Genomic DNA, 22,757 nt, shown 5'->3' with positions numbered 1-22,757 from the left:
CTCGAGGGCCAGTTACAACAGCTGTGGGCCGACTTGCAGCAGGAGAGGATACAACAGCTGTACGACTCCCTTCCACACCGCATCGCCGCATGAATCCAGGACCAGGGGGGCACACCCTACTGACATGGGACTAGCAGTGTGCCCATACTGCCAACTCTGTTGTCCGTTTGATCAGATGTTATAATGAATTGTGATACAGTCACATGACCTTTCACCACATGCAGATTTATTTAGTTTCCACCACTCTGTCTAGGTGTTTAACTTTTTTTGTCACTGATTGTATATGGTGCACTGTAATCCCAGCTAATTCACATTTGCCTAACTGTCTGCGTAGTCTCAGGGAAGTTACACATAAATGTCATCCATTACCAACAGAAGTGGGAAGTTCAGGTCCAGAAAGTACAAATCCAGTCCAAGGTTTTGTTTCAACCAACCACACTGAAAAAAGTTACTTTGAATGAACTCAGTTGAATCATGTACAGTGGTTCCACCCAAATTGAATGAGTATTTTTAAAATGAGACACTCTTTTATAATTTATGCATTGACTTTGTGTTCTGAGAACAGAATATAGCTGAATTTATCTCACTAAAATTTGACTAAATCTTTTTCATGTCTAATGAATTAAAAAGAATCACTTCCACTCAATTAAATTAGGTATATAATGTAACAGTAGCCATGATAAAGGGTAACTGAAAGGCAATATAAAATACTGTGAAGGACTGCTTTTGCAAAAATGTCTGTTCTGTGAAACCGAGTTAAACAAAGCACAAAACCATTTGCTTTTGTGAGGGAAAAAATTGGGATTGGCTTTGTATTACCAAATGACACACAATGGTATTCTATGCTTCTTGTTATGCAGGAACTGTCCCTCAGATTGTAAAGAAGGTGGGTCCAAACAACTAAAGAAAGTGAGACCAACCAGTCAGAAGTACAATCTTATCTTGCTGAATCAATCACTTTCATTCTGCCTACTAAATTTTAAAAGTGATGTATGCTGAAATGAAAACAATCCGAAAGATATGTTTCCCCTTTAAGTAGGAGGGGAAAACACACAGATGACAGGTTGCCAGATTGTGTGAATCTTCCTGTTCTTGTTCCAGAGCGGCTGGTGGTGACGGGTGTAGATGACCCTGTCTATGCACATGCTGGGGAGGATGTGACTCTCAGCTGCTCTGTGGACACCCATGTTAATGTGACAGAGCTTCAAGTGGAATGGAAAAAGACAGACGATGACGGTGACATCTTGGTGCTTCTGTATGATGATGGAGAGAACAGACCAGAGTCACAGGATGGGAGATACTCTGGAAGAGCTGAATTCTTCACTGAGGAAAATCCCAAAGGAAACTTCACAATGAAACTGAGGAAAGTCAGGACTGAAGACAAAGGAAAGTTCAGGTGTGAAGTCCACTCAGATACTGATTCTGCCAGTACCACTGCCAGGATAGCAGCACTGGGTGAGTCACTAGAAGGACTGGTTTTATCATCTCAACAGTTTTGTGTGATTAAATCACATTTTAATTCCACTGAGCCTCAGTGGTTTTACTGCAGACTGATCTTTATGGAAATGCCATAGGGCTTAATCTGCTCGGTGTAACAGTAGAAATGGTGAAATTTTGTATGCCAAACATAAAATGCAGTAAAAGAAAGAATTAATATTTGTCTCAGGTTTCAGCTTTAGTGCAGTTTTCAGCTCTATCATAACAGGTATTTTATTTAGAGTGATGCAGTGTAATGTGTAATTATGCTTTTATTATTAATTATTAATTAATTATTCATTTAGGAACTACAGTGACCCTGAGAGTGTCGCTGGGAAAAATTCATAACATAGTATTTTTATTCATTCTACATAAAATTGTGCAACTGGGTAATACAGTTAAACAGCACCTTGTGAGATGTTGCATAAATATATCCAAATCGTAATTGGGAATATGAAAAATCTCATATATTAAATCTGTATGTTTTCAGGCTGGAGAACAGGGCCGGTATGCATAAAACTTCCTACACTTGGACTTAAGAGTTAAAAAAATCTTAGGATTCCTCTCCAGCTCTCTTAAATCATTAAAGAGCTGAGACCAAGTCTTAACACTTAAGAATGTTTATGCATGCCACTCATTCTTAAGTCTGGGAGTAGGAGCAAAATCATGTTACCCTGAGAATTGTCACGCATTTAAGAGTGAAATTTTACTCTGAGAAGTTTTATGCATACCGGCCCAGGACTTTAATCATAAATTTCTGCTCCTCTTTGTGAGACTAAATGGTGTAGACATAGGGTTGCCAACTTTCTCAACCCCAAATGAGGGACACTTTTGTAGGAATTGAACAGCTCAAATGGGGATGGTTTCCCACCAATGTTCAGGGGAATTGATTATGAATTAATTAATTATTAATTCATACACAATTAAATAGGGAATATTAGGTTTGAGTTGTTGTTCCGATATCACAGTCTTTATATTAGTCCCACTTGGTAAAGATCTGGATGATTTAAGTCCAGAATGTGAATGGAATTCATTCGTTGGTATCACTACTCAGTCTAAGATAGCTGCCCGTCCACCGGGTTAGCTTCTTTCTGTAACCTAGCGACTCAGCTCTTGGCCAAAGAGAGAGTCTCGCGATACTTGAGGACGCGAGTGGGACTTCAAAGCTCAGTAACGGGATTCAGACCAATAAAGTGACTTATTGTAAGCACAGAGAGGGAGATTTAAAATGTGAACAGCATGCGTTTATTCTAATACTACACTAAAACAGGACAAACATTACACATAACCTAATACATACAAACACAATAACGGAATTACGGAAAATGGATTTACAGTAGGAAACAGTGATAAGCTTTGATTAAATACTGTTCTGCAACGGCAAGCCTAGGATCTAAACAGGCAACCCAGATTTCGGCGTAGATCAGCCGGTACTAGTTGCCTATTAGAGAGTTGTCGGTGAGTTTACGTGATTGCAGCGGGGATCAGCTTTGTCTTTTGTTGAAACTCGCGCCGAAGAGGCTTCGTAGTTTCGATGGTAGATTTAATCTTCTCCGCGCGTAGTTTCTCCCGCAGTCTTGGATTGGAGGCTTTACGTTTTCTTCTCCTTTTTCGATGACGTTTTTCGATGATGATTTTTTCCTCCTCCTCCTCCTGATTCTCTGGGTGTGAGGTTTTTATGCCCCATGGGTCCCATGAATATTCATGACCCAGGGTCCAACTCATACCCAATGAGAATTGGTACCTGGATCCGAGGGGCCGGTTGCAGGCTCCCCGAATGTCCCCATAGATTTATGGTGGTCTTTGGCCAACTTTTGTGCTGATTTTAATTAAGTAATTTAGCTTTGGATAGGTTCAATTGTGTAATAATCCGTCCCCGGATTCACATTCGGACATAATTTAGGATGACATTGATACCAAACATGATATTCCACCTTTGATCCAAACCTTTGCTAATTTTCATTGATTAATTTATAATTCCTCTTATGAGGTGCATGCTTATTATTGCCATCAATGTACAGAATACATGGCTAGGTGGCATACCTCACAGCTGTGACAAGTTCAGGTATATTTTACTGAAGCTGTACCCCATTGCATACAGTGTGTCCTAATTAAGGATGGCTTGGGTAACTTTCTTTACTTCAGTAAAAGAACAGTGTTGATTATACATTGCAAAATTATAAAATGTAGCAAATTGGGCTATTAAAAGGGGTTCAGTACACAAGTTTTAACATACATTGCATAGTCTCTTTCAGACAAAGGGAGGCAGGAAAAGAGCGCGAATCTCTGATTTACGACTGTAAGGCAAAGATAAGCAACCGCATTTCTACCCCTTCCCCCCCCCTTTTGGTGAGGGGTGGGGGCCTTCCTTAGTTCTATTAACTAAATAACTATGTGCTCAAACATTTCTACCTACTTGGTTACACCACTTAAACTCATTTCCCCTATTCTCTGAGAGAGGTGTGAGCACGTGGTTGGATAACCCCAGTGTTTACCTATCTGTGCATATTAATATATATATATATATGTATATAATTGTCCAAGTGGCAAAGATACAATGGGACATTCATAAGAAAAATAAAAGACAATTGTGACTGACACATACACATCCACCAAGTTTACAGTAATGATGCCAAATAATAGTGAGGATAACACACAATCAAATACACAATAGATGGCATATGATTTTAGCTTTGTCCCACTCCAGAGAGATGCAGGATCTCCCCCCCTTTCCACTATCTGGGTCCTCCGTTTGAGGGCCATAAACATTGGAATGCGGGCTTCGGCTTCCTGGAGAGGGGCCCTGGGTCAAAGAGGTACGGAGGGAGATCTTGGCATGGCCGACTCACTCCCTCAGCGGCCATAAAATACTGGCTGTGGGGCCTGCGTGATCCTACATATCCCCCCTTTCGGCTGATTATGGCACTGCCATCATTCAGGCGACAAAGAGCTAAAAGGGATCACCATCACAAGACACGACACAGAAACTTCCCATCCTTTTGACAGCCTGGGTAGTATGGTAGAAGGGAGTCGACCGTTGGCATCAGGCTTTGGAGACATGAGTGAGTGGGGACAACACCGGTTTATGGCGGTCAGGGATTGCGGCTCTCGAGCGTTGCCTAAGGGTCCCCGCTATTGGTAGTATCCCTGCGGGGGGGCAGAGGAGTTACCTCGATGAGATCTCCAACCTGTTCAGTTGGAGGTTCGGTTTGCCGTTTCCTGTTCCTGAACAATCTGGGATAAGCGGTGGCGCATTTGTCAAACTGAATTTTTACCTCACGGTAACGGCGGAACAGGATGACTGCCAGGAGGAGGGTCAGCCCTTGGCCGAGGACCAGAGCAATGCATAATACAGTGTCTGCAGGAGTCCAAGTTTGGCCAAGGGTCGGGGCTGATCCGACCGGTTGTCGAGTCAGAGCCTGCAGGGCATCGTTGAGGGGCTTCAGGTCTATGGTTTGGGTCCCCTCGTACTGGATGCGTTGCTCTAAGGCAGGGTCCAGCTCAAAGGAGTATTCTTTGAAGAATGGGGACACTTCTAACGTTGTTTCATAGGTGTCGGTGGGCAGGTGGTATAGGGCTAAGTCGTCCACATGGAGGATTGCCCCTTTAGGTACATTAGCCCAGAGCGTTTGATTTGGTAGTGTAATGCGGGTGGCAGTGTCATGTTGGTCATATGTAAGCATGGCTGTCTTGGAGGGAGTGTTAATGAGCCACTGACTTCCCACGATTTCAGCCTGGGTTCCAAACACTTGAGATCGTGGTGTAACCTCGGCCGCGCAACTGGAGTCAGTCCTCATCGGCTCGAGTCCACAAATACCTTCCGTGTTATCTCGGACAAAAGGTTTGCTGGGGCACAAGTAGTGGATATCCTTGGTTTGGGTACACATGCGGAGATTTGGGGCCAGATAGAGTTCAGGGTTGCTGTCATGATAAGCTACCACGTCTGGGGTATGGAGCCGGACATAAGTGTCTCCTCGCCAGAAACCCACATTGATGACGTCCTTTAGACGGTAGATGCTGTTTGGGTCTATAATGGGCAGGTTCACGAGGAATGCTACTTCCCGGAGAATGGGATCAACGTATAATGGTATAGCGCTTCCCAGTGAATAAGCTAAATGGGCTTGTATGGACTGTACAGCTCCCCGTGTGGCCCCGGCCAGGATATCTTGCACTAGGCTCAAGGGCACCAGGTACGGTGGTATTCTACCCATGGCCAAGCTATCCAAAGAGGAACTTATCTCGCGAAGCATGTCCCCCATCAACAACGAAACGACTTGCGTGTGCGCATAGTCGTTCTGAAGAACGTGAAAAAGTTGGTTTACGGCCTTCACTGTCTGGTTGAGGATGACACTATGAGTGTTTACCACAACGATGGTGCCCTGCACGGTTTTACCGATAGCTTGGGACGCCTCCTTCTGGGCGCGAATCTGTTCTTGGAGTTTGGGAATTTCGTCCTGCAATTCGCTGACGTGACGCCGTACGGTGGCTAAATTTATGGCATTGACTGTGGTAAACCCAATATTAAAAAGGGTGCCTACAGCTGCGGCAGCCCCTAGCAGCGCCCCCAGGAACCTCTTTGGGCGGGGATTGGAACCGCTTAATTCGGCTTGGGTCACAGTCATCTTTTGTAACTGCTGCAACATATAGGTAGTGTCCGCAGCAGCGTGGTGAAGGGCGTCCTGAGTCCACTTGATACCCGCCCAACTAGCCTGGGGCTTTTCATTGGGGTAATGGGTTCGGTAGACCTCGTAGGGGTCGAGACGGACGAATACCCTCTGCGTGTGGGTACGGCAGTTGGTAATCAATAGGCCCGGTTGTTCCCTCAAAACGATGCCTGATGGAGGCCCAGGAACAACCGTCTCAGACTGGGTCCTTGCTCTTCCCATCCAGAGTAACGTCAGGAGCAGGGTCAGCATCCTCCTAGTGGCAGGGGGTAGACAATGAAAGGTCGTGTTATGAGGGGCACTGAGCTAGGTCAGAGCCTCGGGTGGTTGAGCTTGTGGAGTAGGGTTAAGGAGTAGTGAAAGAGGGTAGGATAGTGAGAGGATTGTGCACACCGGTGCAGAGGGGACAGAGAGAGTTTGAAAACCCTAACACTCAGCCAGGGAACGACCGAAATCAAATAAACGGGACAAATAAAAATGCATAACCGTATCCTCTTCAGTAATTTCCCGGGCACGCGTGAGCCACCCCAGGTCCTTACCAAAAACAACAACCAAATGAAATAAATAGTTAAAAAGAAAACTTAATGTCACTCAGATACCAGTAGTCAGGCTCACCACCTTAGTCTACCCATCTGAGTTTCCTTGTCCTTTTTTTTGTTTTGTTTTGAGCTTGGGGACATATTTAAGGTTGAAGGTTGGCTGTGGTTTATTTGGAACGGCTGGCTTGATCCTGACCACGGTCCACTGGGGAATGATCAGTGGGTCTTCCCAGCCTTCCTTGGGTTCGGTGTTGCCTGATTTGGTTGCGGTGAACCCACTTGAGGCATGTTTCTGGAGTGCCCCGGCTCATTTTAATACGGTAAGCTACAGGGGACAGTTTGTCCACGATTTCATGCGGTCCTGACCAGCGTGGCAGGAGTTTCCTGGAGAGTCGTTGTGTGGAATTCCGACTGCTCGGCTGCACGAAGTTGTAGTACCAGACTTTGTCCCCCACTTGGAGTTCTTCCTGTGAGGTTTTCTGGTCATAGTAGGCTTTCCTGCCTTCTGCTGCCTTCTGCAACTCCTGCTGGGCGAATGCGAAGGAAGCTCTTAGGTGCTTGTGCAGACTGTCCAGATACTGCTGCGTGGTGTAGGCTGTGACAAGGCTGTGGTCACCTGTTTGGTAGAGGAGGTGGAGAGGGAGTGTCATTTGTCGTCCTGTCATTAGTTCGAAGGGTGACACTCCCGTGGACTTGTGGGGTGTGGCCCTGATGGCCATGAGTACCAGCGGTAGCTTTACATCCCAGTCCTTCTGATTTGATGCCACGTATTTCTTGAGCATACCGACTACGGTTCTGTTGGTCCGTTCTACTTGGCCGGATGCCATAGGGTGGTGGCTGATATGGAACTGTGCTTTGATGCCCAGAAGTTTCCAGATGTCCTTCATCACTTCGGCAGTGAAATGGGTGCCTCGGTCTGAGTTGACCTTCAGCGGGAGGCCAAATCTGGAGAACACATGGTTCATGAGCAGGTATGCCGTTGTCTGGGCTGTGTCATTGGGTGCTGGTAGGCATTCTACCCACTTGGTGAACTGGCAGGTGACAGTCAGGAAATACTTGTTTCCCCGGGTCGATCTCGTCAGGGGTCCTACCCAGTCGATCTGCAGATCTGACCACGGGAAGTTGATTCCTCGGCGCTGTAGAGGGGCCTTGTGGTTTGGGTTTGCTGGCTGAAATTGGCAGCAAACCAGACACCCTTTCACGTATTCTGTCACGTCCTGCCGCATGTTAGGCCAGTAAGCTACCTGATTGAGGGCTTGATAGGTTGCTTTGGCATTGCGGTGTCCCGCGCAGGGTGCGTCATGGGCGTAGAGTAGCATCACCCCCCTTTGGTCCCGAGGGACCACGAGCCTTGGCGAAGTGTGATCCTCGGGGACGTAGAGAAGTACGCCCTTGACCAGACGCAGAAAGGCGAGGAGTTGGATGAGGACGCGGAGATCTGCGGAGGCGTCGAGATCCGTGGCCGAAATCGGGTTGGTGGCGGGGTCGCGGAGGTGATCGGAGATCTTGCTGAGCACAGCATCAGCAGACTGGAGGGAGACAACGTCTGAGTCAGTAAGCTGAGGGCCGAGGTCCAGGAAGGAAGATGCTGGAGCCAAGGCCAGCTCAGGAGCTTGGCGGCGAGTGATGGCATGCACAGCAGGGTTGGGTGGGGGGGCTTGAAACTCCCACGGGTCTCCGTTCAACGCTCCAGCTTTGGCGAGCGCATCTGTTTGGTCATTGTAGGTCTTGTCCAGGCCTGGGAGTCTGGAGTGACCACGGACCTTTTTCCAATAAATGTGCATGTCGTGCGACGTTATCAGTGCGTCACACGTCTGCAGCAGTTCCTGGTGTTTGACTGGCTTGTTACCTGATGTCTTGAAGCCATTCTGCTGCCAGTGAGGGAGATGGCATAGGAAGCTGAGTCGTGCATAGTTGGAGTCCGTGCAGATCAGCAAATCCTTTATGCCCTGTTTGGCAGCCAATTCCAAGGCAATCAAAATCGCTGCTAGTTCCGCATACTGTGACGTGCAGGGGCCCAGCTTGAACTGCTGTGGTGGGAGTGGATCGTCTCGGAGCCATGTCAGACCTGCCCCGGCTTTCAGGTTTCCTTGATGGTTGAAAGCACACCCGTCCACATAAACGGTGGCCATGTCCTTACAGACGTTCTCATCAAAGTAGTGATGGTGAGATGGCTCCATCACCGTCTGTGGGTCAGGGACACTGATTGCTAATGGTTCATCCTGAGAGCAGTTTTGGCAGCTAGCTAGTCCTGTCCCAAGGGGTAGCTTTTGGGTTTGGGCATACCGGATGTCGATGTCATGGCCCTGGAGTGTCATCAGCCAGGTGGCTATGCGTGAATTAGTGACCACCCCATCTCTGATGCGCTGGCTGTTGAGGAACGTGACAGGTTGATGGTTAGTTTCAATGATGGTCTTCTGTCCCCCAATGTAGTTGGAGAAATGCGTCATTGCCCAAACGGTGCAGAGTAGTGCCTTTTCACAATCGGAATACTTGCGTTCTGGTGCCAGAAGGGTTTTGCTGGCATAGGCACACGCCTGTCTTGGTCATAGACTTGATACAACCCTGCGCTCAGACAGTCCTTCGAGAAGCCTGCTTCCAAGTGGAACTCCTTGTCCGGGTTTGGGTAAGCCAGGCAGGGTGCTGAGCACAAAAGCCGTTTCAGTTCTGTCATGGCCTCTTCTTGTTCTGTGGTCCACTGAAATGGGATATCCTTCTTCAGAAGGGTGGTCAGTGGTCTGGCAACGTCCACGTAGTTTTCGATAAACTGTCTGGAGTAGTTGCACACCCCTAGGAAACTGCGCAATTCTGACAGGTTAGAGGGCGCCTTGATGTTCTGGATGGCCTGGGTGCGGCTGGACTGGGGCTCAACACCGTTTGGGCCCACCAACAGGCCAACATAATTGACCTTGGTTTTGCACCACTGGCCTTTGTGGAGGGCAATTTTAGCACCTGCTGTAGCCAGTTGTCCTAAAACATGGTCAAGTTCAAGCAGATGAGCGTCCATTGTGGTGCTTCGGACCAGAATGTCATCCACATAGACAAGGTTTCCTCGAGCTCTTGTGTCAGGCAGTGCCTTGTTCAGGAAAATGTTGAACTCAGCCGGCGAGTTGGCATAACCAAAGGGGCACCTGGTGAAGGTGTATTGTCTGTTGGCAAAGGTGAATGCCAGCTTATGTTGGTCTTCAGGGTGCACTGGGATGGTCCAGAATCCTGAGGCCACATCCATAGTGGAGAAGATTCTGGCACCACCGACTCTGGGGAGGTCTTGTTCCAGCTGTGTCATGGGCCAACGGGACAGAGGCACTTGCTGGTTCAGTTTCCTGTAGTCGATGGTGGGGCGCCATTTCCCATTCGGTTTGAGAACTGGCCAGATGGGGGCTGAGTATGTGCTGTTGCATGGTCGGATGACCCCCTTTTCCAACATGGCATCGACGATGTCCTGCACAGGCTCGTATGAAGCGATGGGTATCTTGTACTGCTTCACGAATGTTGGCGGGGCTCCTGGTCGAGTGGGGATGCGGACCATGTGAATGTCCGTGAGTCCACAGTCCAGAGAATCTTTGGCGAAGAAGTCCTTATACTTATAGATGACTTGACGAAGCTTTTGGCGATCTTCATCACAGTCAATAGCGTCGGCGTCTTTGAGGATTTGCCGTACTTCCGCCTCAAATCCAGTGTAGGGTTCACTGATTTCCTCTGTGGACTTCGGCATCGACTGATTTGGGGGTTTGACCGCTTCTGAGTCTGTGGTTATGGCACAAATTGTGAGATGTTGCTCATCTGTGAGTTCAACTCTACATACCGCCTCCTTCGTCACCGGTACGGTGGAAGTAATGGCAATGGCGCCGGTCGGTGCTGTGAACAGCCGATCTCTGTCCAGCTGGGCTGTCAGCAAGTTAGTGGGGATCTGACCAATCACCGGAAGTGCTAGGTCAAAATCATGGAACTGTTGGCTGATGAGCCATCCTACCCTGGTTGCCCTGGGTACAGTGATGTCGGCTGCCGTGCAGTTATTGACGAGCACATACACTGTCCGACCTGTTACCTCCAGGAGCGGCATGGCCTCCAGGGTGAGTCCCAATTCCGTTGCTTGGGCGGACGGCTGGAAAAAGGCCATGGAGTGGTCTAGCGTTTGGCCTTTCTGCATGTTCAGGCGCATCGAGATGCCTTTCCTGTATGCGGGGAGTGTCACAGTTCGTTCGGTGACCATTGCGCATGCTTCCGGAATGGTCTGTCCTGAACAGAGGTTGTCAAGGTTCACCTCGGATTGGTGCATTTGTCCCCGTAGGGAGGTCCAAAGGACGTTGTTGATTGTGTCCACTTGGATGGCCATTCTGACCAGTAGATCCGCACCAATGTGGACCGAGTGTGGAAGACTTGGGATGACCGTGAAGTAATGCCTCAGAGATCGCTGGTTCCAGACGAGGTCCAGGGCACAGATGCCTGTGGCTGAGACAGTGGACTCCGGGTCCGTGCTCAGCGGGAACCTCGAGGCTTTACTGGCATGTGGCACGGGAACGTCTCTTTGCCTTAGTTCCTCGTACAGTTTCTGGCTAATAGCGGATTTTTCCACCCCCAAAGTCATCACCACGTCCATGACTTCCATGCCTTGGAGCCGAATGCCGTCCCTGACCTTGGGACGATAGGGTCCCGGCGTAGGATCCAGGCTGCACAGGAAGGAGTCATGTCGCTGGTATGGGTCTCCTGCGTTGAGACGCTGATCTGGAGGGGAGTCTTTTCCTTGGTGCGGAGTGAAGTCTGGGGAGACAGCCAGGGTTTGGCATTCTCCCATGACGGTGTTGGATGCCGGTAAGGGCAGTGGTTCTCGGACCTGAGCCCAGATTTTTAAGCGCTGCAGGTCCAGCAGTGGCTCAAACCGGTTCAGGAGGTCTTTTCCAATGAGAAGAGGGATGGATTCGAGTTGGGAAATGTATATGGGGTGCATCACGTTCATTGGACCAATGGACAAGTTGAGTGGCATCACGTGTTCGATCCTGGTGCCTATTGGTGAATAAGCCTGCACATCCAGGGAGCACTTCTTGGGCTGGAGGGTTTTGTTCTCCCAAGCCGCTAGGTGTTGCACCTGTAGGAAGAGGCTGGTAGACATGAGCGTGATGTCTGCTGCCGTGTCGATGAGGGCCTCCAAGGTGATCACATCCTCTAGGGTGAGGGATAGATACAGCTTCTTGGCAACCCCCCTTTCCACCAAGTCCCCCAGGAATCGTGGTGCAGGGGCCTGGACGGAGATTGGCGAGGTGTTGCCATCGTCGGGTTGGTGTTCCGAATCACGACACACCACAAGAACAACGCTGTCAGGCACAGGCGAGGGCTCATCTCCCTGGTCGGGTTCTGTGGTGGGGGCAGCAACATCAATTGTGACAACGAGGTGTGAGTCCGCAGGTTTTTCTATTGGAGCCAGGGCTTCTTCCCTGGTTATGATAGGAATGACCGGTGGGGTTCGAACGTTGCCTGGGGTTGAAGGCCAGGGCAATTCACGGGTATGGTCAGGTGCGGGTTCAGCTGACGGCTGGCCCTCTCGTCCTAGTCACTTGGGATCTTTCTCTCGAAAATTCCTGGGACTCTTGGGAGGATTCCGTTCGAAGAAGTCGCGCAGCATTTGAAGCAGGGCGGACTCCTCCTCTTTCTTGGATGGTTCCGGCTTTGCATCCCGTTCCAAATCCCTTGTTCCATCGGACTGGTTCCGTGGTAGGGTTCTTCGCGGTCTCGGGGGAGAGCCGGAGTTAGGACGCCGGTCTTCCGTCTTGTTCCATGAATCCCGTGCTTGTGGCTTGCCCTTGTTATGGTGGCGCTGTTTCTCCCACTGACCTGGCTGGGTCTTTGCCTGCTGAGGGCGTGAGCTGGGGTATCGCTCTCTGGGGCCCGTGACCTTCCAACCATGGTTACGGGTTGGAGCAGGGGGTTGAGAGTGGCCACCTTCTAAGGGTAGGCTGGGGTCTTGCGTCACCAGGTTCAGCACTGTGGTAGCCTTGGGTGGTTTCTCTGTTGTTGCTGCTCGTTGCTTGTTATAGGCCTTGATTGCCAAGTCTCGCAGCCGCTGGCTGGTCATGGTGTGGGGGCACGCCATGAGCCCGATGTGATGATTCACGGTGGGATGGAGATTCCGGAGGAAGAGAATCTTGAAGTTTACATCTTCTTCCATGCCTGGCTCATTTTTGGACCCGAAGTAGGCTCGCCGTAAGCGGTTGTAGTAGACTTGGGACGTTTCCTGTCTACTCTGTCTGACGTCGAGTGCCGTAGTAAGACCTTGTTCTGACTCTGGATCAGAGAATTCTCGAATCAGTGCTTCATGTAGCAGCTTGGGGTCCATCTTGACTTGATCTGGCTGTCGATCCAAGAAGCTGCGGACCTCTAGGCTGGAGGTGATCCTGATGAGGTAGAGTCTATCTTCATGGGTCACATTGTCCAGCCTTTGGAGGTGGAAGTCAACATCTTGTAAGTAGGCATGTATGTCGTGGCCGCCCGTAGGGTCAGGGGTGAACTTGTTCACGTTCCGGGCTACCTTATCCAGCTCTTTGGTGGTGAGTCTGTGGTAGTGAGGGACTGGTCTTGGTAGGCTCGTGCCGTCTGGGGAGTCTCCCTTGAAATGGGCCCTCCAGGCGCTTGGTTCCTTGAAGTTGCTGGATAGGTGGGGTGGAGATTCCCCCCTGTGAGTAGTTACGGGAGCCGGATACAACTGCCTTGGGGGCGGTAGTGTGGCAGGAGGGGACCCTGGTGCTCTTGCTGGGTTGTACGGCGTTTCATATTCTGCCTTCGTTGCGCGCGCCCATTCGAGTTCTTGGCTCAACTGGTCAAGTTCCGTAGCATCAGCCTGGTGCTTCCTCTTAGCGTCACTGAGCTGTTCTAGGAGGTCCGTCACCTGGTGCCTGAGCTCGCGGACTTGCCTTTGGGCTTCTCCCCGATGGTCCTCCAGGGATTGGATTCGGTTGTTCCTTTCCTGGAGCTCTTTGTGGGCTCTATCCAACAGGGTTTCAACCTGGTTGAGTTTGGCCGTGAGGTCCTCTCGGGTGGCTCTGGCTTTCTGTTCTCGTTGATCAGCCTGAACTCGGAGCTCTTCCAGGGCCTGTTGAAGCTCTTCAGTGAGTTTATGTGTGTCATCTTCTATGGTCTCCTCCCCCTCTGGGGATGGGGTCCTCTTTTGCTGGAGTTCTTGCTCCAACTTCTCGATGCGATCTTGTGCTTGGATAGCATCTTGATGACTCTCGGCCAGTAGTCTTCGGGTGTCTCCATCCCGTTGCTCGAGGATTTGCACCTGTTCCTGGAGGCGGGATGTTTCTTCTTCACCCATCATCAGCCTGGCTAGAAGCTTGTGTGCTAGGGAGCCGAGTACTTTGGTTAGCTCTTTGCTCCCGGGCTTCTGAGTAGGGGGCGTGGCCATGAGTTCAGCAATGTCCTCATCAATCTGGTCCATGCCTTTTTCCTGTATGAGCTCCGTGTGACCGGGCAGGAAATCACCAGTCATGACGTCCAGCCAGGTGCCTAAGGCTTTCCACTGGTCCAGGGGGCTTTCTCTGTGGGCCATAGTGACTTGATTAACTGAAGGGTGACACTAGAGGTCTGTTGCTCTCAGACGGGTATGGGCTAGGCGGGTGGCCTGCTACCTGAAACTGAGGCGACAAATCAAAGAAAGTAAAAAAAACAAATAGGACTAGGGCCGGTCAATGGGTAACAGGGCGGGTGTATTGAACCACGAAACTGGTTACCCAGACAAAATAAATAAAGAAAAGTTGTTCCCTGTGAGCGTCTGTGGTAGGAAGAAGAAACGACAGCTAAGTCTGGAGGGAGTCCACCGGCCGTGTGTGTGACTACTGATGGGCTGTCAAGAGAAAGAAGGGAAGTTGGGGGAACAAGGAGAATTTCCAGCAGCAATAGCAGTGGGACCGCGTTCAAAACCTGGCTTGCTGTTGCAGATCAGATTTAACCAGAAGAGGGAAAATTGGCAGGTTCTGTTCTGCTTGCCTTTATGCGGTGTGTCGCGGTGTTAAGCTATTTACTGGAGTGGAGGGGTTTGAATGCTGTCAGGTGTCTCTCCCGGACCAGGCACGTCCCACAGCTCAATCTTAGCCAAGCAGGCCCGAGCCCGGCTCCCACTCCCCCGATCCCCAGCAATGTCAACTTGGAAAGGGCGTGTTCTGTACGCACAACTGAGACAACCCAGGTGGGGCTCAGCTTATTGGGCGCACTGCCTGGCCCTGACTCGAACAAGAGACGGCGCAACGGCACTCGGGTGTCACCCAACCGATTGAGAGTCCAAGCTAGGGCTGTTCTCCTGAACTTTGCCCTAGACGAGGTCCTGCTCAAACTTGTAATGACCTCCCGAGATACCTGCCAACCTTGCCCTTAATGAGTCAGTGGGTGCAGCCCAGCTGGCGCGCTTTTGGGCATCCAATTGCTGAGAACTTCCCTTTCAGTTCTGACAAACTGTAAGATCGCAAGCAGTGACAGCAGCAACTCGGACAAGCTCCACCAATTAGAGCGGATGGTAAACACCCAGTACCGGAAAAGCTTGACTGATCACACTCAGAACCCCAACCGCTGCCTGATTTGGTTGGGCAAGTAACTGATTTATTATTATTGATTTTATGTAGTTAATTCAAACCCTTGCATAAGTCCTTGTGTTGGGGAAGGGAGTAATTAAAATCATAAAATGTCAAAAGCCCAAATTAAAATGAAACAGGGAAAGGAAAAGTCAAATTAAATCAAATGAGATTCTAATTAATTTATCATAAACACAAGTTGATTGTGTAACAATTAACTAATTAGATGCTACAAAGTTACATAAAAGTAGTCCTATGGTTGACCTCTGCTCAGAGTACAATGCCGTTGGATCCAATTCAGTGTTTTCGGAGCTGACCACTAGAGGCGCAATTTAAATGGCGTAGCACTCCTATGGTTGACCCCTAGAGGCGCGATCCAAAATGGCGTTGTACTTCTATGGTTGACGCCTAGAGGCGCAATCCAAAATGGCGTGGTACTTCCAGGCCGGCCCACTAGAGGCTCTATGGGGTTTTACTCCCTCGGTGGGAGGCGTTTGTGACCCCTGCAGTGGCGTCGGGGCAGGCCTGCGGCCTTATCCGACCCAGATGTGATTACGGTGGCGTTCGTGGACGGCACTCGTAATCGAGGCGATCGCTAGACAATGCTGGTTTGCCAATGCTAGAAAATCGACCTTTAATGCAAGCACACTATGGTCTGCGCGGTGCGCGGCTTAAGACCTCTGAACCTTACTACGACAGCAAGGCGGCGCTTGCCTTTTGGCGACGGATCCAAGCAGCGAGTGTGCTGTCGCGTCACGTCGCGAATGGTGCTTATACCACGGCGGGTTTTCTGCACCAGACTCCCGTTAAATAACACACACACCCTCCGGCTATTTGCCCGTGGTGGCGTTAAGCTTGCTCTTCTCTAAAGCAGGCACAAACGTGTGAGTAAGAGGATAGTTAGCTACGCTATCGGTCTTAACTCAGGGAGTCTTAGCACAACAGAATTCAGGTTAGAAACTCGTAACGGGAATTCCTGTTGGCTAATTTAGAGATCTCTGGCAGGATGTTAGAGACGGAGAACCTCGTCCGAATCTATCCTGGAAACAACGCACTATACCTGAGAATCTCGTCAGATATAGGATAAGCGTTTACTGCAGTTAAGAAAACGAAACCTAAAATAAAATGCTTAAATAAAACGCAAAATTTAAACAATCTATTACTAGTGAGGCACAGTAGGGAACCCGCGTAGTTCCGTTCTGATGCCTTTGACTGCGGTTCGCTCAATCGTCAACCAATGCAATCCGTTAACCCCCTGGGCCCTGAGGCCTTTTTTCCACTTTCGAGGTAGTCTGACATGCCTTGACATTTTAAAATATTTCACCTATCTAAAAAACATTTATCCCAAAGTGATACATTTGCTTTTATTCAGCACAAACTCAGCACCAATAATCTGAGACCTCTTAGAATGTTATTATTCTATTTTTTGTTAAAATCAACTTTAAACATATACTTTTCAAAAACCTATTTTCAGACATGCTGAGAAATTGTAAAAAATCACATTATAGACATTTCTAGGTAAGACTTTTGAGCTCTGAAGCTTATAGACACAGGGGTTGGCTACACATAGGTGAAAGTGACATTCAGAAATTTTATATGGTTTGATTACTAAAGTGTTAGAACTTTGGAGTGACACTCTTTTTCTCAAAGTCAGTGGTCTTCACAATGAATATTGATGAGATAGGTGTCCTCACACCTGTAGTAGTTTGCATACTGTCAATGGCCCATCAGTCTGGAATGTCACTGCACCCCACACCCATCACTTTGGAAAGGCAGTTTGAAACGCAAGAAAAGTAGCAACAATAAAATCCCTTTCACAGTTTATTGATAGATGGAATGAAAAATGAAAAACTGTGACTATATAAATATAGAAAGCGATAAATATGATGCAGTGACTATTATTGACGCTCTGGGGACGAGGGCATCATCGACCGCGTATCTTTCTCGTGTATTTCAGTTTATATCTCGCTGAAATCATTATGTAAAATCATGAAAAAAACACTGACTAAATCCGTTATCTGTCTTCTTTTCAAAACTTCCATTGTCAGAAGTATTAAAGTTTTTAAAATTAGGTTAAATAGGCAAAAAAGCAAATCGTGTCACCTTTCTTGGTTTTACTTGCGTCGGGAGCGTTTGGGAGCGCTCTCAGCGGAAGATCGCTATTCACGTTCTAAATACGCTGCGTTTGAATCGGCGACCACGTGATTTCAGGCACACAGGCTTAGCCCACTGAGCTATGAACACAGGTATGAGCTTCGCTGCTGAAAGTGGCAACACTGGCGCAAAGCTTCAGCGGCAGAGACGTATCCGTGTGCTATATTGTAGCCGATCAGTGTAAACACTACCCAGACATGTGCTCTTGTTTATTTCGGTCACAATGGGCGTATTCACATATTTCTTTACCCAATACTAACTGTCGGATTATCATGTTATTATCATGCGAATAGCGCGATTTGCAAGTGGGTGGGCGATCAGAGCCGCTTCGAGACGCAGACGCTTAAGTCAGTCACTCTTGTTCTTTCAATTCGTATCACGAAGCTGTAAAAATATATTTAGTTTCTACCTATATATATTTGAAAAGTAGACCGTCTAAGGTTTCTGAGAGTATTTTTTAAATGTGTATATGACAAAAACTCGCGGAGTTATTTAAATGGTTTTGCGAAATTTCTGTCAGATCCCGCCGGCGGGATCGCCGGTCCCAAGGGGTTAACAGTAATGCCTATTCGACTGTTTGCTTGTAAAAAGTTTAAATTTTGTGCTCACAATAAGTTTAAATCGGTGCCCGCATTCTCCACCAATTATGTAGGAATTGAACAGCTCAAATGGGGATGGTTTCCCACCAATGTTCAGGGGAATTGATTATGAATTAATTAATTATTAATTCATACACAATTAAATAGGGAATATTAGGTTTGAGTTGTTGTTCCGATATCACAGTCTTTATATTAGTCCCACTTGGTAAAGATCTGGATGATTTAAGTCCAGAATGTGAATGGAATTCATTCGTTGGTATCACTACTCAGTCTAAGATAGCTGCCCGTCCACCGGGTTAGCTTCTTTCTGTAACCTAGCGACTCAGCTCTTGGCCAAAGAGAGAGTCTCGCGATACTTGAGGACGCGAGTGGGACTTCAAAGCTCAGTAACGGGATTCAGACCAATAAAGTGACTTATTGTAAGCACAGAGAGGGAGATTTAAAATGTGAACAGCATGCGTTTATTCTAATACTACACTAAAACAGGACAAACATTACACATAACCTAATACATACAAACACAATAACGGAATTACGGAAAATGGATTTACAGTAGGAAACAGTGATAAGCTTTGATTAAATACTGTTCTGCAACGGCAAGCCTAGGATCTAAACAGGCAACCCAGATTTCGGCGTAGATCAGCCGGTACTAGTTGCCTATTAGAGAGTTGTCGGTGAGTTTACGTGATTGCAGCGGGGATCAGCTTTGTCTTTTGTTGAAACTCGCGGCGAAGAGGCTTCGTAGTTTCGATGGTAGATTTAATCTTCTCCGCGCGTAGTTTCTCCCGCAGTCTTGGATTGGAGGCTTTACGTTTTCTTCTCCTTTTTCGATGACGTTTTTCGATGATGATTTTTTCCTCCTCCTCCTCCTGATTCTCTGGGTGTGAGGTTTTTATGCCCCATGGGTCCCATGAATATTCATGACCCAGGGTCCAACTCATACCCAATGAGAATTGGTACCTGGATCCGAGGGGCCGGTTGCAGGCTCCCCGAATGTCCCCATAGATTTATGGTGGTCTTTGGCCAACTTTTGTGCTGATTTTAATTAAGTAATTTAGCTTTGGATAGGTTCAATTGTGTAATAATCCGTCCCCGGATTCACATTCGGACATAATTTAGGATGACATTGATACCAAACATGATATTCCACCTTTGATCCAAACCTTTGCTAATTTTCATTGATTAATTTATAATTCCTCTTATGAGGTGCATGCTTATTATTGCCATCAATGTACAGAATACATGGCTAGGTGGCATACCTCACAGCTGTGACAAGTTCAGGTATATTTTACTGAAGCTGTACCCCATTGCATACAGTGTGTCCTAATTAAGGATGGCTTGGGTAACTTTCTTTACTTCAGTAAAAGAACAGTGTTGATTATACATTGCAAAATTATAAAATGTAGCAAATTGGGCTATTAAAAGGGGTTCAGTACACAAGTTTTAACATACATTGCATAGTCTCTTTCAGACAAAGGGAGGCAGGAAAAGAGCGCGAATCTCTGATTTACGACTGTAAGGCAAAGATAAGCAACCGCATTTCTACCCCTTCCCCCCCCCTTTTGGTGAGGGGTGGGGGCCTTCCTTAGTTCTATTAACTAAATAACTATGTGCTCAAACATTTCTACCTACTTGGTTACACCACTTAAACTCATTTCCCCTATTCTCTGAGAGAGGTGTGAGCACGTGGTTGGATAACCCCAGTGTTTACCTATCTGTGCATATTAATATATATATATATATGTATATAATTGTCCAAGTGGCAAAGATACAATGGGACATTCATAAGAAAAATAAAAGACAATTGTGACTGACACATACACATCCACCAAGTTTACAGTAATGATGCCAAATAATAGTGAGGATAACACACAATCAAATACACAATAGATGGCATATGATTTTAGCTTTGTCCCACTCCAGAGAGATGCAGGATCTCCCCCCCTTTCCACTATCTGGGTCCTCCGTTTGAGGGCCATAAACATTGGAATGCGGGCTTCGGCTTCCTGGAGAGGGGCCCTGGGTCAAAGAGGTACGGAGGGAGATCTTGGCATGGCCGACTCACTCCCTCAGCGGCCATAAAATACTGGCTGTGGGGCCTGCGTGATCCTACACTTTCTTGCAGGTGCGCACGCAGAGCAGCTGACCAACAATAATGGAAATCGCAAGGTTTCATACTATAATTCTACACATTTCACAGTGCAACGTTTGCATGAGTTTTGCTATGCTTACAGTAGTCTATTATTGGCTGACGAGGCTGTGATTGGAATATGGGACTGGAGCTGCCCCTGAAGGGACAAATCAAAATCACCCATATTTCAGGATGTCCCGGACAATTCGGGATGGTTGGCAACCCTATGTGGACGTGTTGATTATGCTGCAGCATTACAAACAGCCTATTTTAGAAAATGACTAATGGAATGTAATTCTGAATATTTTAGGTTATTCATCCCTGCATTGGCTGATTCTGGGGCTGTGCATCGCTGTCACACCTGTAGTCTTACTTACTGGTGCTTTATCTGTCAGCCATTTAATAAGGGGAGGTAAGTGTAGCATCTGCTCTGTCATTTCTAGTAATTTTGATGACTTCAGTGGATCCATGTATGAATCCACTTATCCTGTAGAGGGCATCTCAGCAGACATGGGGCATCAGGCAGGACTGTATCTACACAGGGTGCCTGTCCATTGCAGGGCTTAACTGTGATGTAGTTAACATACTTTGATCCTGTGTCTCTGGTAACAAACACATACAGTATGTGTGAATATGATGTATTTCAGAAAATTTTATCACTGTAAACCCCTGCAAACTAAAACAACGAACCAAAGCTGATGTCCTCATTGAAATTATACTAAAATAATGCAGGAGCTGCATCTAGTGAGACTGACAGTCTGTACTGAGTGTCTCTAGGTGAACATGCAGCAGAATGACCATCTGAGGATGGCTGTAGATCATTAAACTTTGCATGAATCATCAACTAATGTTACAGAGCATGTGGTTAAATTTGGTTCTACTTTCTGTCTATAGATAAAAGCAAACAGGCTCTGTTGAGTCACTGGTCACATGTCACAGTTCCACCAATCATGGTTTCCGCAGCATTCATCCTGTGGGGTGTAACTGAAGGTGAGCCCTTTGAATATAGTTTAAAGAAGCTTTACAAAGAGATAGTTTTTGTTGTGCAGGCAGTAAGAAATAAACAGCAGCAGCATAAACAGCAACCTGCTGGGGATTAATTATATGAATTAGTGACTGTAATTTGAGGCTGATACTTAGTATTTGCAATGTATACTGTGGTGATTCACTTTGAAAGTGAATAAGTTTCCTTCATAAATTAACTCATTTCTAGTTTGATATGTATTCCCTAAAAGATTATTTTATTGACAATTATTTTGTGTTTGCTCAGAATGAGCACCTCATGGAATACCCCCCAGGCAGGTCATGAAATAAAGATATATTTTAAAACAGCAGAGGCAGTACCCTCTGATGACTAATTATAGAATTTTAGATGTTAGCAGTCAGTAATGAAGTGACAGGTAACATGAAATCCAATGTAAAGTTCACCAGAGTAAAAGGAAGGAAGTTATGAGAAGCTAAGAAATTTTAAACAGGAAAAATGGGGATCCTAGTGCTGCAGTCAGAACTGAGGAACAATTCTATGGCTGCTCACATAAATACTGTAAGAGGAAAGGATTCCTACAGTTTTATCAGTGACATTTCGGGGGGGTTCATTTCCCTTGTGTTTGGAGGGTCGCTGGTTCAAATCTCTGACTCAACAGAGTGATTTTATACATGGGGCTCTCAGCAAGGACCTTAACCGCCAATTGCTCCCGGTATTTTCTGACCCAGCTTGCCTCTGCTAAATAAATAAAACTTAATGTTAACTGTTTCCCAGGATCCACAGAAGAGGCTGTTACTTGTCCTGTCATCAGTCTGCTGTATATCCTGGTGCTCTTTAATATGGCTCCATATCGGAAATTATTCACAGGTATGTTTACATATTTCCATGTTTCCTATCCTGTTTCCTACACTTCATATTAAAGGAGGTTGTCACTGTTTGAGAAAAATATGTAGATAAAGACAGTGATCATTGTCAGCATTGTGTCAGAGCGGTTTGGAGAGGAGCATCCGGGAGCTTCCAAAGGATCATATGTGAAGAACCAAAGAGCAGTGAAGATCCATAGTATCAGGGAGGAGATGGAAACCCTCAGGTCCCAATACAAACAGACAAAAGAAGAGGAGCGCAGTGGCTTGGCTCAGCTGATGTACATCCTACATAAGAAGATCAGGGTCCTCCATGGGGCAGAGTGGCATTGGAGACGGCGCCGTGAAAGAGCCAGAGAGCACTGCATTCATCACCAAGCTCTTCATGAAGGAACTGTTAGGGCAGAAGCATAGCAGCAAGCTGGCCTGTTCACTGGAGGAGATGGACCAGCACCTGAAGCAGATGTATAGCAACCCAGCAAGAGATCAGGACTTGGGGGAGTGCAGCACACTGATACAGCCAACCGAGGCAGCTGTGCAGTTTGACATGTCAGACCTGCAGCTGAAAGAGGTTTCGAAGGTAATCACGAGAGAATGAACAAGCTCAGCTCCAGGCCCGAGTGGCATCCATGCAAAGTGAACAGGAAGTGCCCTAAAGTCTTTCTGCACTTGTCGAAGCTCCTCCGAGTTGTCTGGAGAAGGCCCAGTATTCCAGACCAGTGGAGAGTTGCCAAAAGGTTTTGGATGTCAAAGGAGAAGAACTCGAGGTGAATAGACCAGTTCCACCT

At 47.4% G+C, this 22,757-nt stretch overlaps 1 long non-coding RNA gene across 1 annotated transcript; it reads left to right on the top strand.

Annotated features, from left to right (window-relative positions):
• Positions 1–1,197: 1,197 nt before the first annotated feature.
• Positions 1,198–21,931, top strand: LOC111846634 (uncharacterized). The gene is made up of 4 exons (XR_011985510.1): positions 1,198–1,455; positions 20,432–20,533; positions 21,016–21,111; positions 21,881–21,931. It is a non-coding gene; the product is annotated as an uncharacterized lncRNA (long non-coding RNA).
• The last annotated feature ends 826 nt before the right edge of the window (positions 21,932–22,757 follow it).

This window comes from Paramormyrops kingsleyae, chromosome 25 (assembly GCF_048594095.1).
Source record: "Paramormyrops kingsleyae isolate MSU_618 chromosome 25, PKINGS_0.4, whole genome shotgun sequence".
Lineage (NCBI taxonomy): Eukaryota > Metazoa > Chordata > Actinopteri > Osteoglossiformes > Mormyridae > Paramormyrops > Paramormyrops kingsleyae.
This window is presented reverse-complemented; position numbering and strand designations above follow the sequence as displayed.